At 43.3% G+C, this 18681-nt stretch overlaps 1 protein-coding gene across 2 annotated transcripts in view; it reads left to right on the forward strand.

Annotated features, from left to right (window-relative positions):
- The window catches only part of LOC126272493 (sex peptide receptor), a 3488090-nt gene that overhangs the window by 2900211 nt on the left and 569198 nt on the right, over nt 1-18681 (forward strand). For both annotated transcript variants that reach the window (XM_049975380.1, XM_049975382.1), the window contains one exon: nt 12970-13010. The gene's annotated coding sequence lies outside the window, so the exon portion shown is untranslated. The remainder of the gene's footprint in view (nt 1-12969; nt 13011-18681) is intronic.

Below are 18681 nucleotides of genomic sequence, written 5' to 3' on the forward strand. Positions count from 1 at the left end.
CGCTTTGACATAGGACCAAAATTTCTTAGCATTTTCTGCCAAGTCAGTACATAGAACTTTACTTTCGAATTCATTGAAAGCCTCTCGCATAGCCCTCATCACACTACATTTCGCTTCGCGTAATTTTTGTTTGTGTGCAAGGCTTTGGCTATGTTTATGTTTGCTGTGAAGTTCCCTTTCCTTCCGCAGCAGTTTTCTAACTCGGTTGTTGTACCACGGTGGCTCTTTTCCATCTCTTACGATCTGGCTTGGCACATACTCAACTAACGCATATTGTACGATGGTTTTGAACTTTGTCCACTGATCCTCAACACTATCTGTACTTGAGACAAAACTTTTGTGTTGAGCCATCAAGTACTCTGAAATCTGCTTTTTGTCACTTTTGCTAAACAGAAAAATCTTCATACCTTTTTTTATTATTTCTATTTACGGCTGAAATCATTGATGCAGTAACCGCTTTATGATCGCTCATTCCCAGTTCTGCATTAACTGATTCAAATACACTCCTGGAAATTGAAATAAGAACACCGTGAATTCATTGCTCCAGGAAGGGGAAACTTTATTGACACATTCCTGGGGTCAGATACATCACATGATCACACTGACAGAACCACAGGGACATAGACACAGGCAACAGAGCATGCACAATGTCGGCACTAGTACAGTGTATATCCATTTTTCGCAGCAATGCAGGCTGCTATTCTCCCATGGAGACGATCGTAGAGATGCTGAATGTAGTCCTGTGGAACGGCTTGCCATGCCATTTCCACCTGGCGCCTCAGTTGGACCAGCGTTCGTCTTGGACGTGCAGACCGCGTGAGACGACGCTTCATCCAGTCCCAAACATGCTCAATGGGGGACAGATCCGGAGAACTTGATGGCCTGGGTAGTTGACTTACACCTTCTAGAGCACGTTGGGTGGCACGGGATACATGCGGACGTGCATTGTCCTGTCGGAACAGCAAGTTCCCTTGCCGGTCTAGGAATGGTAGAACGTTGGGTTCGATGACGGTTTGGATGTACCGTGCACTATTCAGTGTCCCCTCGACGATCACCAGAGGTGTACGGCCATTGTAGGAGATCGCTCCCCACACCATGATGCCGGGTGTTGGACCTGTGTGCCTCGGTCGTATGCAGTCCTGATTGTGGTGCTCACCTGCAAGGCGCCAAACACGTATACGACCATCCATAGCACCAAGGCAGAAGCGACTCTCGTCGCTGAAGACGACACGTCTCCATTCGTCCCTCCATTCACGTCTGTCGCGACACCACTGGAGGCGGGCTGCACGATGTTGGGGCGTGAGCGGAAGACGGCCTAACGGTGTGCGGGACCGTAGCCCAGCTTCATGGAGACGGTTGCGAATGGTCCTCGCCGATACCCCAGGAGCAACAGTGTGCCTAATTTGCTGGGAAGTGGCGGTGCGGTCCCCTACGGCACTGCGTAGGATCCTACGGTCTTGGCGTGCATCCGTGCGTCGCTGCGGTCCGGTCCCAGGTCGACGGGCACGTGCACCTTCCGCCGACCACTGGCGATAACATCGATGTACTGTGGAGACCTCACGCCCCACGTGTTGAGCAATTCGGCGGTACGTCCACCCGGCCTCCAGCATGCCCACTATACGCCCTCGCTCGAAGTCCGTCAACTGCACATACGGTTCACGTCCACGCTGTCGCGGCATGCTACCAGTGTTAAAGACTGCGATGGAGCTCCGTATGCCACGGCAAACTGGCTGACACTGACGGCGGCGGTGCACAAATGCTGCGCAGCTAGCGCCATTCGACGGCCAACACCGCGGTTCCTGGTGTGTCCGCTGTGCCGTGCGTGTGATCATTGCTTGTACAGCCCTCCAGCAGTGTCCGGAGCAAGTATGGTGGGTCTGGCACACCGGTGTCAATGTGTTCTTTTCTCCATTTCCAGGAGTGTAGTTCGGGTCTGTTTGTCACCAGAAGGTCTAATATGTTATCGCCACGAGTCGGTTCTCTGTTTAACTGCTCAAGGTAGTTTTCAGATAAAGCACTTAAAAATATTTCACTGGATTATTTGTTTCTGCCACCCGTTACGAACGTTTGAGTGTCCCAGTCTATATTCGGCAAATTAATATCTCCACCCAGAACTATAACATGGTGGGGAAATCTTCTCGAAATATTTTCCAAATTATTCTTCAGGTGCTGAGCCACAACAGCTGCTGAGCCCTTGGGCCTATAGAGACATTCAATCACCATGTCTGAGCCTGCTTTAATCGTGAACTTCACCCAAATCATTTCTCAATTCGAATCTCCGTCAATTTCCTTCGATACTATTGCACTTCTTATCGCTATAAACACGCCTCCCCCTTCACTGTCCAGCCAGTCTCTGCGGTATACTTTCCAATCTGAGTTTAGGATTTCATTACTGTTTACATGTGGTTTCAGCCAACTTTCTGTCCCTAGTACTATATGGGCGTTGTGACCGTTTATTAATGAGAGCAGTTCTGGGACCTTTCTATAGACGCTCCTGCAGTTTACTATTAGCACATTAATAGTGTTATTCTCTGTTGCATTTTGCCTACTCCTGCCTTGCCGCGTCTCAGGAGGCGTCTTGTCGGGCCTAGGGAGGGAATTCCGAAACCTAAGAAACCCCAAGTGCACTCCACACGTACTCCGCTACCCTCGTAGCCGCTTCCGGCGTGTAGTGCACGCCTGACCTATGCAGGAGGACTCTACATTTCTCCACCCGATAGCGGAGGTCGAGAAATTTGCACCCTAGCTCTCCGCAGAATCGTCTGAGTCTCTGGTTTAAACCTTCCACTCGGCTCCAAACCAGAGGACCGCGATCGGTTCTGGAAACGATACTACAAATAGTTAGCTCTGATTCCACCCCGCGAGCGAGGCTTTCCGCCTTCACCAACTCCGCCAACCGCCTGTACGAACTGAGGATGACCTCTGAACCCAGACGGCAGGAGTCATTGGTGCCGATATGAGCAACAATTTGCAGTCGGGTGCACCCAGTGCTCTCTATCGCCGCCGGTAGGGCCTCCTCCACATCTCGGATGAGACCACCCGGCAAGCAGACAGAGTGAACACTGGCCTTCTTCCCCGACCTTTCCGCGGTTTCCCTAAGGGGCTCCATCACCCGCCTAACGTTGGAGCTCCCAATAATTAATAAACCCCTCCCCCCGTGTGCCTGCTCGGACCTTGCTGAAGGAGCAGCCACATGTCCACTCACAGGCAGAGCGGGCGACGCCACACGGCCAGCCTCCACATTGACCCTCCGCCTCGTGCGCCGTGAACGCCGCTGAACCCGCCACTCCCCTTGGGGAGAGGGTGGCCCAACCGCGCCCGGTATCCGCGAAGATGTCTCGACAGCAGGTACAGTGGGTGAAGCATGTAACACCTGGGAAGTACCTTGCGACGCACCAGACTCCCCACTGCCGCTACACTCCGAGGCAGCAGCCTGAAGACAGCTGACCGCGGCCATCAACACGCTCAGCTGTTGGCGAAGAGTTGCCAGCTCCTCCTGCGTCCGTACTTTGTGAAGAGAAAATTACGCGACTGCAATCCCGGGAACAATGTAGTCTCGATACTGTTTTGTAAACTATAATTCTGTGTCAACATTTACAATACAATTCTGTGATACAAGGTGCACATAAATTTGAGTGACTAACTGAAAACTGAATGTTGTCGAGTAAGCCCACTCCACTGCTGCTGTGTGCTATAAAATCTGTTTTTGTTTGGGGAAATCCAGGGGATTTGTAAATTACCACTCTTTCTTATATGGTTCATTATTGTACGAGGGTTGTCCAGAAAGTAAGTTCCGACTGGTCGCGAAATGGACACCACAGCAGAAACTCGATGAAGATTTGCTCATATGTGTTGGGTAGTGTTCCTAGTGTGAACGTCGATCGCATCAAGACGCTATTTACTTGTGTGAGTGCACTGTGAGCGAGTAAAGGTGCCTAGAACAACGATGTCTCTTACCAAGTAGGAGGGCCCGTTGAGAGGCTTCGCCTTAATGAATGCAGCGCACCTAACACAAATGCCACGCACTTCCTTCCTCTCGACCGCACTGTGCACGGGCAGTGAAGACGCTCCTGCAGCCTTCTCGATGGGAAGTGTTCGATAAACCACAGCACAATGGTAACTGGCTCGTACTGGGTATCATCTCTCTTCACATGAAATGCTGAATACGAAGACAACGCTTGGGCACAGGCTACACGCTATAGACCAGCGTAGAACATTATCGGAAAGCACTCCTCCTATGACGATGGTGGAAATTTTAAATAACGCCCCGACAAATGTGTAAGCTGGAGCGGTGACTATGTAGAGAAGTATCTGGAAAGTGTAGCTAACTCTTGCAAATGAAATGTTTTTGATTTTCACTGTGGTTTCCATTTAGCGATCTATCGCAACCTACTTTCTGGACAACCTGTTACGTAATGTCGCTTCTCTGTCGGACACACGTCCAGATCGTCCGCTCTCAAAACTCTGCCATCTCAGTGCCCACATCAACCACTGCTGGCGGCTCACCTCCAACTGCACAACGCTACGCGCTTTTCACATCCAGCAGCCCAACACTACAATAGCGAATGTTCCGACAATTCCAACGAGCCACAGATTAGACATAGCACAGTCAGTGATTTTCATACAGAGCGCTACGTAGCGTTACCAACATAAAAACCTAAACAGCCTACTTGAAATATATGTCTTTGTACCTGAAGATGACGTAACAGCCAAAACTGGTTGATAAATTAAAAATAGTGAAAGAACTACGTAAGTTTCTTGATTTATTTCGTTTGCAGTGTATAAAATATTATAGCATGAACCAATGGAACAGTCAAACCACATCTGTAGGTTGGCTACCAGGAAACGGCCAGTAGTTGCAAGGAGTAATGCACTATGACATATGCTGTCTGAATTTCTCATAATCGCACAAAAAACTTAAAATCTCGCAACCACAGACCAACAGAATATCAAAATTTTGATTCATTATAAAGACAAATGACATACTTTGCCACAGACTAGTCTGTGTAAAATCTCAGCGGAAAAATGTATTTTGTGCAGTCAGGCAGAGCTGTGGCAATAAGGACATCTGAACATGAACGAAAACAGATTGTATGATGTCTGCTAAATTTTATTGTGTGTATATTTATGTTGCTGCTTTCAGTGGACATTTAATTTCCAAAGGAAGTAATATTGGTCAATCTGACTACCTTCAGGCTTAAACGCAACTTTATATTATTCAGCATCTGAAATGTTTTACTGTTGTTCAGGTATTAATTTTACTTATTAGACCCAAGTTTGAATCCTAGAAACATCATTTATTTCACCTGCTCATCACGGCATGAACCCAAAGTCGTACTTTTTGTCATTCATAAATTTATCATACTTCGCTCTTGTGATCTGTTAATACCATGATGTCACAAAATACATTATCAAAATGGGTAAGTAATTGCTTTCCTGAAGATCGTGAGGCAAATATATCTTTTGTGGTCTGAGATTAGTTGTCTAATGCAAAACAAATGCTTGCCATTTGACTAAATATTGTGAGCGACAGTGATTCAGATTGAACTACCGATTGACTTAAAGGCAGGAGAGTATTTATTTTGTTACTTCTACACAAAGCCCTGGTGCAAGGCCTCATGGATATTCACTACTACTACCCTGAAAATGTTTTTACTCCATTTCATTACGAAAGTAATGAACTGCTAGTTAAGACGAGATTTCATTTCACAATGCGAATATTATTTTATTTCAGTAATAGTTTCTACACAGGGCAACGCGATTGAGATTACATGAGACGAGTGGCTTTTTCAGCACAGTCACACAAAGATCTCCACCACAATTTTCATTAGAAGAAAAGTATATCCGTGAGAAATCTGTTTGGTTAAGGAAATACCGTTTTACCAAACCTGATTCCAAGTAAAATACAGTTAATAAACAGAACAGAATCTGCCACACCTGATCGTAGCAGTGAATGCCATTCATTCAATGTCAGTGTCAAAGAAAACTCGCAACATCAAATATTCAGTTGTAGAGAAATGTTTCCTTCTGTCCCACAATAATTTCATGGGAGGAGCTACATTATTTATAAATGCAATCCAATTGCTACTTTTATTCAGCGTTCTCTCTCTCTCTCTCTCTCTCTCTCTCTCTTTCTCTCTCCCCCCTCTCCCTCTCTCCCCCCTCTCCTCTCTCACCATCTCCCTCTCTCCCCCCTCTCCTCTCTCCCCCACTCTCTCTCCCCCCTCTCTCTCACCCCCCTCACCCTCTCACCCCCCTCTCCCTCTCACCCCCCTCTCCCTCTTTCCCCCCTCTCCCTCTTTCCCCCCACTCCCTCTTTCCTTCGCAATGTACTGCATGCAGCCATTTTCAATAGCATACGGTATCACACCGTAAGAAATGAGAAATGTACCCTATAGCACAGCGTCAAACAGACTAGAGTGAAAAAGAACGTTTTGTCTTGGTTCAGAACTTGCAAACCTTGCCTAGTGTCTGAGGGTGCTCGCTCCTCGTTGTCTGAGTCCGCACGCTTCTCGAAGATCGGCGACGGAGAAACATACGGAACAAGACGCCGTAGCGGACATACAGTAGTCGACCAGTGGGTTCCAAGGTAACGGCAGAAGTTGCTCACTGGTTCAAAAATGGTTAAAATGGCTCTGAGCACTATGGGACTTAACATCTGAGGTCATCAGTCCCTTAGAACGTAGACCTACTTAAACCTAACTAACGAAAGTACATCACACACATCCATGCCCGAGACAGGATTCGAACCTGAGACCATAGCGGTCTCGCAGTTCCAGACTGAAGCGTCTAGAACCGCTCGGTCACAGCTGTCGGCTTATCACAAGTATCTGACAATTAATAAACTTGGAGAATATAACAGTCAGTCTTCTAGATTCGAGTTGGGCAACATGTTTTAAAAGAAAACGACCCATGTTGTGTAGAGTGTGGGGTTTTACATTAAGTTATGAAAAGCAGGAAGATAACGCTACAGGTATAATTGAAAAACAGTAAATGTATGATAAACTCAAATGACCAAACTCATTTCACTTTTTCCCCTCTGCTGAATTAAATTTTAGTTATACAAATACAGATTAGAGTTGTAAATCGTATTTCACTTTTAGTGTGTTGTTAAATGTAAGCCATTAGTTTTCAATTTTTAGTCACATGTAACTATTTCTGCAGGACATCAAACATGAGTACTTTCCTTTAGTTAGCACATGTCATCACGTTTCTATCTTCTCTATAAATAATACCTTTGTAAGTAACACGTCATTCCATACATTTTTGCGACAGTAAATTTTCACTTGATGATGACCTCTGAAGCCGAAACCGCTTCGTGTCTAAATAATACATTTTTGCAGAAATCTATTATTATTGTATTAAATATTTTTATATATTTCATTATTATTATTATTATTATTATTGAAATGCTACGCATCTGTGACACATTAATAGTAGTGGTGCCGACAAGTTACACTACCTGCTCAAAAGTGTCCTGCCACCTATTAGTGGGCATTAAAATGGAATTGACCCACAATTCACTTTTACAACTACTGGAGACACTTTCATTATGGTGTATCAAAATTCAGCAAAGTTATGAATTACAGCTAGGGGATATAAGGAAGGATAAAAAATAGTAACAGGAAACTTTCGAAACTTCATCATCACGTATTAAAAGCTGTAGCAAAGGAATTGCAGTCCTGTAGAAGAGATTAAACTATGGTATTGTACTCTAAATTTGACGAAGATGCAATATATTACAACGAAATACTTCCTGGATGCTCACCTGGTTTCCTTGAAATGACTTACTCGAAATCAAATAGTCTCCTTTGGTAATGACACCGCAGGTTCCTTTCTCAGTTCATCTCCACTTTGAGAATGTGCCCCGTCTTTACTTGCCTAGCCTAGTTGTTGATAGGTCGTCTATCTTCACGCTTTTTCTTTTTTTTTCCCTCCCAGTCCTCAGCAAGTACCGTCTAAGCTGCTTGCTCTTAGCAAGGCACGGTGGCCGCACAAACCCAATCGCCACGAGTAGTACTGTTCCGTTTGTGACAGGTTGGTTGCTGGCTGCACTGCGAATTCACGCCTACGTAAGCCGGTCTCTGGCGGTCGGTGTCCGCCGTCGGCCGCTTTGCAGGAATGGCCACAACTCTCTCGCACCCAGCTTACCCGTAAATTAATTTTAAATCCCGGCCATGCCTCAGCATACAGCGCGTATTAATTTTCGCCGTGATGAATGTGCGGCATCAGGAATAAAACGGAGAATTTCTCTCAAACGGTGATGTCGGGCGGTGCGCGCTATAAACCACTCGCGTGGCGTACCGCTATATAAGCACCCACTAAAATCAGACCAAAATGAAATTCGGAAGACTAGCTTCGCCAAATTACGTAATACGTTAGCCACCAAACACAGTGACGGAAAAGGCACCAAGCTGTCTACCTGAACTAGTATTACAGATTTACTAATTGGTTGGATCTCTATGTGTGTAGACCGACGATGGTTTACTTCTTCGTTTATGGTATTGTAACTGCCATACCGTAGTTAAAAATTATTGCAGGATGTATAAGAGAATTCATTGGTGGTTCGATGAACCCTCTGCCAGGCACTTAAATGTGATTTGCAGAGTATCCATGTAGATGTACATTGTGTTTCCAGAAGGTTAATATAATTTTACAATATCTTCGACATGGATGAACATAGTTATTAGTTAGTAAGTTACATGTGCCATAGGTCATTTGAACAATTCTTTTAGTGAAATAACGTGGAACGAGTTTAGTGTTAACATTAATAAACACATTCTTTTTTATTCTTACTCACGTAACTACACTTAAAAACCAGTTTGCTTTAAAGAAGAAATAGAAATCTGTCTATGGAAGAGAAGGAGTTCTCCAGAAAAACTGGTCACAGTTAAGACTTGTTTTGTAACATCTCAGACATTTTATGTTATTAGATACATGATAAAAAGTTTTTGATGCTGGATACTTAACTCCTTTCTGTAAAGTTTTAGTAATTGATAATAAACGACATTTTAACTCTATTTTTGTGGATGTGGATATCACAATTATTTTCGAATCCTGATGGATTGCGTATGACGAATTTCGACAGGGAGTACATGTATTGTGGTGGTTCTGTTAAAATGCCTACAAGACGACCGCTGTAGAGCACCGAGATTGTAATTATTGCTAGCTTTTGTGCCATAAGTACTTTTTTAAGTTATGAGTTGCCCAAGAAAATTATTGCTTATTTTCTTATTTAGTGGAAATATGCAAACTATGTCAGAAGGGTAATAATTTTGTTTCCAAGATCAACAATTATGCACAGATCAAAGGTAACTGAACTTAACTATAAGAGATGCACAGTAAAAAGCTTCTTACAGTAAAGTAAAATAAACACACACCGAAAAAATTGGATCATTCTACCCTATTTACAACTCACTTGCTACATCAGTTGTAGCTATGACTCTATTTGTTGTACCGAACTCAATATAGTGAATACAAGATTATTTGGTTAAATTTTAGTTGACGCTTATTTTATAAAGCTCTCATTGTCAAACCAGGCATCTCGGTTCGCAAGCACAGGTCGTTTACATATGTCCACATAAGACCTTGCGGTGTATTTTACAATTACATTTAGCATCAGAATTTTCATTTATCTTTCACAGATGTTCATTGTGTTCTTAACTGGACGAACTATAAACATATAGACTGCACCTAAAATAGTCCCATTATTTTGAGAACAAGATTATATTAACTGAAATTCTCCAATGGCATAGGAGTTCACGCAAAGTTATGAGAAAGGGAGGCTCATCGATGAAGTGTCTCAGAAACCCTCACGAATAAACCACATTCAGAGAAGTGAAGCTACCAGTCATCCAATAGAGGATCCTAAACCTCTTTTGGTCTTATTGAGACATCTCACTGTTGAGGTACAGACAGATGCTAGCGCGATTGAGTCATAACGTAATTTTTGTCGTTGTCTCGAAAATTTGGGGGAAAAAACAGGTAAACAAGTGAGCGAGTGAGCTAACTGCACCAGGCTGACCACTACAGCAACCTCCTCAACTGGTTAAGGTAAACTTTTAGTTTCAATGTGTAAGTCAACATGCATCGTGTTGAAACCTTGTGAAACGTGAAGATTCATTTTTAAAAAAATCTGTATGTTTACTGCCCATGAACATACTTTCATGATGAAGCTGCAACCAGAACTTACATAGAGAGACTATTAATTTTTCTGTCACAACTGGCGGCGCCTCAAATTCGCAGTAGGCAGCTAGCACATTGAAGCAGACTAGAGGCATCACGTTCTGCCACGTCACGTAGAGTAATTCTTTCGACTCTGTAGTGGGATAAGGTTGCGCACACGGTGATACGAAGCTGTTGCCGTAGTCACCCTACATGCTTGCAGCCTATATGCCGGCTACCCTCTTGTTGACTGCCTACACTACGAACTTCGACAGGATTTGGTGTATGGCTGGATTCCTCTAATAATACGACGAACGTCGGCTCATTCCACGCTGTCCACCTCCATCATCGTTACCTGAATTTGCCTTTATTTGACAACAAGTGTGGTACAAAATTACCTTGAAAAAGATATAGGACCTGTTTTTATCCATTCGAGACGACTGGAGGCTGGCTGGAATGCCAACGATCTATCTACACCGTATTACTCATGGCAATGTGTTGTGTTTTCGGAGCCCCCATGTTTTTGTCCAGTCCCTGTAGCTCTGACCCTGTACTATGTTGGTCTTGTCGTGGTGGCTGACAGGGGATACTCCTTCTACCACTCTCTACTCCAATTACTGATCAGATCGCGAATGGTGTCTGGCACCATCGACTGTCAGGAAGCTCCATATGTCCCTGTAGGGGATTTTGGTCTCATAGTAACGTCATGAGAGGTATGTAGGAGAAGATAATATGTTGCTTCACTCACCTTCAACTCTACGCTCTCGAATTTCTTGATGCACAATGCCTTCTTAATTAGGTCTGTCACTCGTTTTGATATGAGTATCTCTGCGGTTCTCTCTCATGTTCCACACAAACTACATAGCGAAATGTGCTTATCTTCGACACTGCCTGCTGGTATCCAAAAATTGGCAGTATGTGTAATTAATTTCCTCACATTTTTTCTATAAATTCTTTGATACATTCTCTGTTCTAAAATGTAGGTTTATGAGATTTATACACTTTAGGATGTTCCGCATTAATACTCCTACATAATGATTTGTATTGTGTTTCTGGATGCATATAGCCAACTGCGTAATTCTAATGGTATGGTATATACGAAAAGCCTTTATACCGAATGGTCATCATTAAAGTGCTGCTAGTCAAAGGATCAGTGTGGGCTTCAATTATCATATGGCAGCGAAACTTGGTAAATATTGTAATGGCGTATTGTGAAACCAGTTGGAAGAGAGTTCGGTCTAGTTTTGGCTGTCAGGTGCAAATCTGGCGCTGCGAATGCACGAAAAGCATATAGAAATTTTCTCATGTTTGATGAATGGCAAGATTACACAAGTGAAAAATGCCTAATGTTTAATTTATTGCTACACAATTTGTTCAGTATGAGAACTGGCGACGTTGACTGCACAGAGTTAGATTTCCACCTTGTGGTCAAAATTGGAACTAAATTTTTTTGAGCATAATTCGGTTCCTCATTAAGGCATTAGCGTATCTACGTAAGTTTCGCTTCCATACTATAACTACAGCCCACACTGGACCTCAGTGATCAGCTGCACTTTACACGAAACCACCCATGTGCCAAGGGTTATCTGCCAGTATCTGTATCAAGCATCGATCCTCAGCAGATCTTTCCCCATGTCATCTCTGATTTCTTTCTTGGCTTGGTAACGTTACTTAAGTTTCATCACACAGCTGTTTTCAGAATGTACATGAACTTTGAAACAGTAGCTTTTTGATTCACACTGTGCTTGGTCCCGGAAGCTGACATTTTTAAGTTTCGTTATTAACCTCCTTTGGTTTTTCAAGGGCCACTACAAGTGAGAAAGGGGAAAAGATTGTTAAGCGCTTAATATCCGTCGACGGAAATTGGAAATTTAGTGCTAAAGTCTTATAAGACCAAACTGCAGAAATCATCGGTTCCTAAGCCTACACACAACTTAATTTAACGTTGACTTACACTATAGACAACACACATACCCGTGCCCGAGGGAGGACTCCAACCTCCAACGGGGGGAAGCCTTCACAGACAGTTGCAAGGCGCCTCAGACCGCGCGGCACATATCCTTTGACGACAAGGTCATTAGAGAAGGAGCGGAAGTTTGGATAAGACAAAGATGGGGAAGCTTATCGTGCGAGACTTTTTGTAGGGAATCCAATCCGCTATTTTCCTCAATCGACTGAGCAGAGCCAGAGAAACGTTAATGAGGATAGCCACTTAGAGATCTGGACTAAGGTACTATCGCACGCCTGTCCACTGCTTTTATCAAATGCGCCACCTAATTCGTTCGCTAGAGCTGAGCTTCACACTTCCAGCTGTGAACAAGGCCTAATAAAACTCTGTCTGGGTGTACTGCTCATTGATGCCCTTGGCTCAATATTGGAATACCTCTTCTCGTTTAAACATGAATTCAAAGCAGACGACAACACGTGTCGGGGCTCATAAAAGACCTTTGACAATGCACGCTTGGATTTACGAGTATCAATTCTATAACTGACGTAATCACACTGCTCACCCATTGTACGTTCTTTGTTATTGAGTTGAGCACAACGGCCAAACAATGAGGAATCACGCACTGGCTCTCTGACACTATGTGAAAGGGCATCTGCAGCCTGTTTACGAACAGTACTTTTCATAGCTAATAGAACATTCCGATTTGTGTTTCCGATAGCACAGAGTAATGTTTGGCACGCTGTGGCACCATCCTTTCTTTTGAGGGAGAGTTTTAAACTATGGAGCACATGGCTATTGTTCCTCTGTTTGTCACAACACTATTATGAAATGAATTAAGACGCTTTTTCTCATTTCAGGTGGGCCATGTCTCGACTGAGTCCCTCCTATAGGTTTTAAGGTAAGTATCAACACAGATAATTTTCTTGAGTCTTTATTCAACAAAAATAAATTTGTATCGTGCTACACTATTTAAAATTAAAGTGAAGGGGAAATGTCGTTGCCTACTGCGAATTTACCACTGAGCCATCAACATACCCTGTTGATGTCAGAGACAACTTTTACGGCTGACCTTAGCGATACTAAACTCGATTCCAATAGAGTGATATGGATTTAATTACAGGTGTTACACGACTGATAACAAATTTAATTCTTTAAAGAGGGGACGGCTGAGGGAGTTTAATCAGAATATTCAATGAATCAATGGTCACTTTAGAATTCTATCTTTTGCATTATATAGTGGACTTCAGGTATACAAGGACATATAATCATTAAGCACGTTGGGTATTAATAGAAGTAGACAATAGAACTGTTATAACGGCACCCTGGCAAAGATAGAGTGATGAAGTTGAGGTGAATACGTCAACTCAACGTTTTAGGAGAAAGATTAAGTTAGTCGTGCATTGATTGTCGAATTTTAGAGAGGAAAGAAAGAACTATAGAAAGAATCATAAATGCACCCATTTTCTTGATTCAGCACATGTTGAGTTCGACATTGTTAACAAAATTGTAACTTTGTATCTTCCCACCACTTCATATGCGGACGCATCAGTTGCTTATTGTACTTAGAATTGCAATTACCTGTGAGTGGAAGCTGTGGCGGTTGAACATTCAGAGTCATCAGGCGGCTCTTCCTCTGAGGCCGGAATCAAAGTCAATCTCTCGGTTAAAGAGTGCCGTGCTGTCAGGCGAAAATAAATGCACTCCCAGCAAGAAGCAAAATTCTTGGAACATAATATTCACTTGAGAACGATTTTGCCCACGAGTGACGATGATTCTTCTCAGTGTTGACCAATCATGTGTATTCCAATAATGCAGAAACTACCATTCCATACTCAGATTAAACATAGCTAACAAGTTGTTTGGTTTTTGAATGCTGGAGTTCAGAAACAAGCAGCTCCTGAGCACCACTTTCTGTCCTGTTTTGTCTTAGCCAACCAGGCCTTCCCCACATCCATACAGTGATTTCTTTTCTCCAACTGTAGATTTCATTTATGTTATCCAATGATATCTGCTTTTCCTTAGCAGAGTCAACAGGGTTTAGCAGAGACAACGAGGTAATTGCCTTGGCGCCGGGCTGACACCTGCGGCTGTCGTGTCCTCGAACACAAAATGGCAACACGGCCTCCTCTTTCACTCCACTTTACAGACTATATATGATTGCACTGCTTCAGTTCCAGAGTTTCCCAGGATACTGGTTTCCTGCGGTGGGCGGCCCACCGTAAGACTGCGATCCCTCATTACACGTTTGCGGCGAGTACTCTTCGCGCCAGCGGACTGCCTATGTTTCAGTCACGATACAATGGCTCTCCGTCATTTAGAACAGAGATGCTGTCTCTTTGGTGGAGTTTATTCCAAATGCAATAGACAGATCCTAACTTCTTACCTGCTCTGTTCCTTCAAATGGTGTTTTTTGCATTTCAAAAGGCTTAAGGTCCCTCTTAAGGGACGGACGCTGTCGTTCCTGTTATTGTGGCCTGTGTTCAACCTGTACTCGAAAAGATTCCCAGCTACATTCAAACAGATCTTCCGTAGAGAAATTTAATGTGGAAATATAACAATTGAATCTGGCAGTCAAATATGGTAACTTCAATATAGCCTCCCAAAAAGGAATCGTCTGCGTTCAGATCCGGAGAATACGGCGGCCCATCGAGGCTCAAGCCAGTGGCCTCTGGGTACGCCTGGACATCAAACACTCTCCTGCTTCGATGGGGTCGAGTTCCGTCTTGCATGAACCACGTCTTGTCGAAATCAGGGTCACTTAGAATAATGGGGATGAAGTCATCTTCCAAAATCTTCACGTACCGTTCGGCAGTCAATGTACCATCAAGGAATGTTGCACCGGTTATTCCGATATTGCACACCATACAGTCACCCGTTGAGGGAGGTACAATGCGGCTTCTCAGTCCCCCAAAAGCATTACTTTGGTTATTGACGAATCCATCCAAATGAAAGTGGGCTTTGTCGCTAAACCAAACCAACAAACCTTTCAGAAGTTATGAATATTTTATTTCATGTGTTTCAGTAATTGTGACCCTGTACTCGTACTTTCATTTCTAGATGGAGGTTAATTTGGATTAGATACATTTTCTGAGTTTTTGGACTTTAGTAATGGTATGTGGCTGTTTTGACCAAAATGTTTGAGTAACGGTATTACACGGGGACTGAATGCTGACAAAGGGTGTTCTGGTCGTGGAATCCAATCTTTTGTCTGTCTAACAACACTGAAGTCCTCTGAGCTCGCACTAGATTAGGTTTAAGCTCTCTGTCATGTGCTATTTCATCGTTCACGACGATCTTCCCCAGTAGTTTTCTGGACGGCTTTTCAAGGTATATGTACCTACGGCCACTTCATTTCCCTACACTCTCTCTACAGTCTGAGGGGAGTCTGATCGTACTTAGTTGTGCATTAGAAGCTACGAACCAGCATTTGCGATTATTATTCGAATATTATTACTTCAATTGTATCGTTGCATTTTTTTATACTTATTACCGGTTTCATTAAAATTTTGAATGCTTTCAGTTCCATTGTAATTGTAAAGCAGCCAGTGAGTGTTATGTGATTTATGGAGGTTACAAACAGAAAAAAATACTGAAGGATTGTTCTACAAGTGCAGTTGATATGAAGACGTTCAAAATTTGAAATAAACCACTTATTGTTATAAAGATAAATGTGACAATAGACTCCAGTAAAAATGGTACACTGATAAATCAGATGTCGCTGATCTATCTTCGTCCAGTAAAATCATCAGACGATCAATTCCAATTACAAAACCATCTAGAGATAATTTCTGTATGGTGTGAAAAGTGACAATTGGCACTAAACAAAAAAAGTACTAAAATAAATCCGATAAATTTTGGGTATACGATAAATCGTCACAAATCTAAGGGTTGTCAATTCGACTAAATACATAGGAATTACAATTACGAGCAACTTAAATTGGAAAGACCACATAGATAATATTGTGGGGAAGGCGACACAAAGACTGCGCTTTGTTTGCAGAACACTTAGAAGATGCGGCAAACCCACTAAAGAGACAGCCTATATTACACTTGTCCGTCCTCAGTTGGAATATTGCTGCGCGGTGTGGGATCCTTACCAGGTAGGATTGGCAGAGGACATCGAAGAAGTGCAAAGATGGATAGTTCGTTTCGTGTTGTCGCGCCGTAGGTGTGAGAGAGTCATTGAGGTGATACGCGAGTTGGGGTGGCAGTCATTGAAAACAAAGGCCGTCTTCTTTCGGCGAAATCTGTTGACCAAATTTCAATCACCAACTCTGCGTAAATATTTTGTTGACACCCACCTATGCAGGGAGAAATGATCGTGCTAATAAAATAAGAGAAATCTGGGCTCGAACTGAAAGATTTACGTCTTCCTTTCCCAACGCGCTAATCGAGAGTGGAACGGTAGAGAAGTAGTATGAAAATGGTTCGATGAACCCTCTGCCAGGCAGTTAAGTGTGAATTTCAGAGTAACCATGTAGATGTAGGTGTCTGTCATATCAAGCTCTAATAAATTTGACATTTCAGGCCTTTCACATTAAACATCGAGTTGATTAACTAGCATTGGCCCTCAGATCCGTACTTTGCGCTTTTGTATAGCAATGATTGTGTAGTGCAGTCACGGTTTAAGTTTTATTGAACATATCAGCTGTATTCTCAGCAAGGGTAAATCTTATTTCAAGACCAATTAAACAATTTAGTTTCAATATCTTTGAGTTTACGATGAAAAAATCTGCTAATGTTCCCATCAAGCCAAGTCTCACACATTAGCTAGAGGTGTCACAATATTGCTTTTGTATCCGCGTATGTTCAAAAAATGTTCAAATGTGTGTGAAATCTTATGGAACTTAACTACTAAGGACATCAGTCCCTAAGCTTACACACGACTTAACCTACATTATCCTAAGGACAAACACACACACCCATGCCCGAGGGAGGACTCGAAACTCCGTCGGGACGAGCCGCACAGTCCATGAGTGCAGCGCCCAAGACCGCTCGGCTGATCCCGGGCGGACGCGAAAGTTCGTTGCCAGAGACACGAGTTTATCACTGCTCTCAATTTAATTCGTATGAGTTCGATTTCCTGATTAGCCTTAACCTAAAGTATCCTAAGGACAAACACACACACCCATGCCCGAGGGAGGACTCGAACTTCCGCCGGGACCAGCCGCACAAAAAAATTAAAATTTGCGCAATTTTCTTGTGGTGGCCACTTTTGAAAGCAGATGTGTATAAATTGTAGTATTCTACAAAAAAGACGCTTTTGCATGCTGCGTATTAATTTTTTAATTTATTTATGCCTTTTCAGGAGGACAGCTTCAGTCGGTGTCCTGGAATCCTACAGGGTGTTCAAAAATGTGTTGAATACTTTGAGAGATGATAGATTTCATCAAGAAAAATAAGTCCCAGCGTCTGAGAGACATAGGTACCCGTACAGCTCGGAAGACTGGCACTGAAGGCCTCTCTCACTCCGCATGCCTGTCAAGGAAGAGGGTGTGCTCCATTAGGTGGTAGGAACCCCTGGGACGAGCATGCGACCATTACTAGCAGCAGAAGGCCTGTCTGACTCTCTTATCTGTGGAATACTTCATGAAGAACTGCTGTATCCATATCGTCTATAGCGCGTTCAGGCAGCAGGCCACAGGATCATCACAGCAGACGGCGGTTCTGTACATAGCTGTTGCAGAAGTCTGCCCCAGATCCACTGTTCACATCCAAGATATTATTTACCGATGAGGCAGGGATTACGAGAAGTAGTGTTGTGAACTCCCATAACCAACTTATATGGGCAAATGTAAATCACCAAGCAATTCAGGAAAGAGGGCATCAACACCGATTCTCAATCAACCTATGTGCAGGCATACTGGGCGATAGATTAATAATGCCATACATGCTATCACAAAGATTAACTGGGGCGCATTATCTGGATGTTGCCATTAATGTATTTCCAGCTTTGTTGGAGTTTGTGCCATAGCAGTAACGAATACAAATGTCGTCCATGTATGATGGTGCTCCAGCACACTGTCGGTCGAACAACTGACGGAGACATTTCAGGACCGCTTGATTGGTCGGGGGACCCCACACCTTGGCCTGCTCGTTTCCCCGACCTCAATCCCGTATATATATTGTTACGAGGATACTTACAGGAACTGGTCTACGCCACGCCAATCAACGATGCGTGGCAGCAGGTACAGCAACAATCGGGGACACATCTACGGGTGCGTCATTCCTGACGCAGTGGTCAGAGGGGTGTATAGTCATGAATGGACGTCAACTTCAACACCTCCTGTAAACATGTATTTATCACAAAAAATATGCATTTCAGGGCCAATGTTTATTGGACTTATCTCAGATAGTATGCATTTCCGGACCCAAATTTATTCTACTTGGTTTTCGTGTTTTGATGAGTACTATCACCTCTCAAAGTAACGACACCTTTTCTAACACTCTGTATATAATGTCCTTGCTGTTACATGCTAGTTATAGATTTAAAACAGTTCCTGGAAAGTTTTTACAATAAAATATGAAGGTGCAGTGAGTTTAAGTCCAAATTATTGAAAGCTTGGTCT

Source organism: Schistocerca gregaria, chromosome 5 (genome assembly GCF_023897955.1).
Source record: "Schistocerca gregaria isolate iqSchGreg1 chromosome 5, iqSchGreg1.2, whole genome shotgun sequence".
NCBI lineage: Eukaryota > Metazoa > Arthropoda > Insecta > Orthoptera > Acrididae > Schistocerca > Schistocerca gregaria.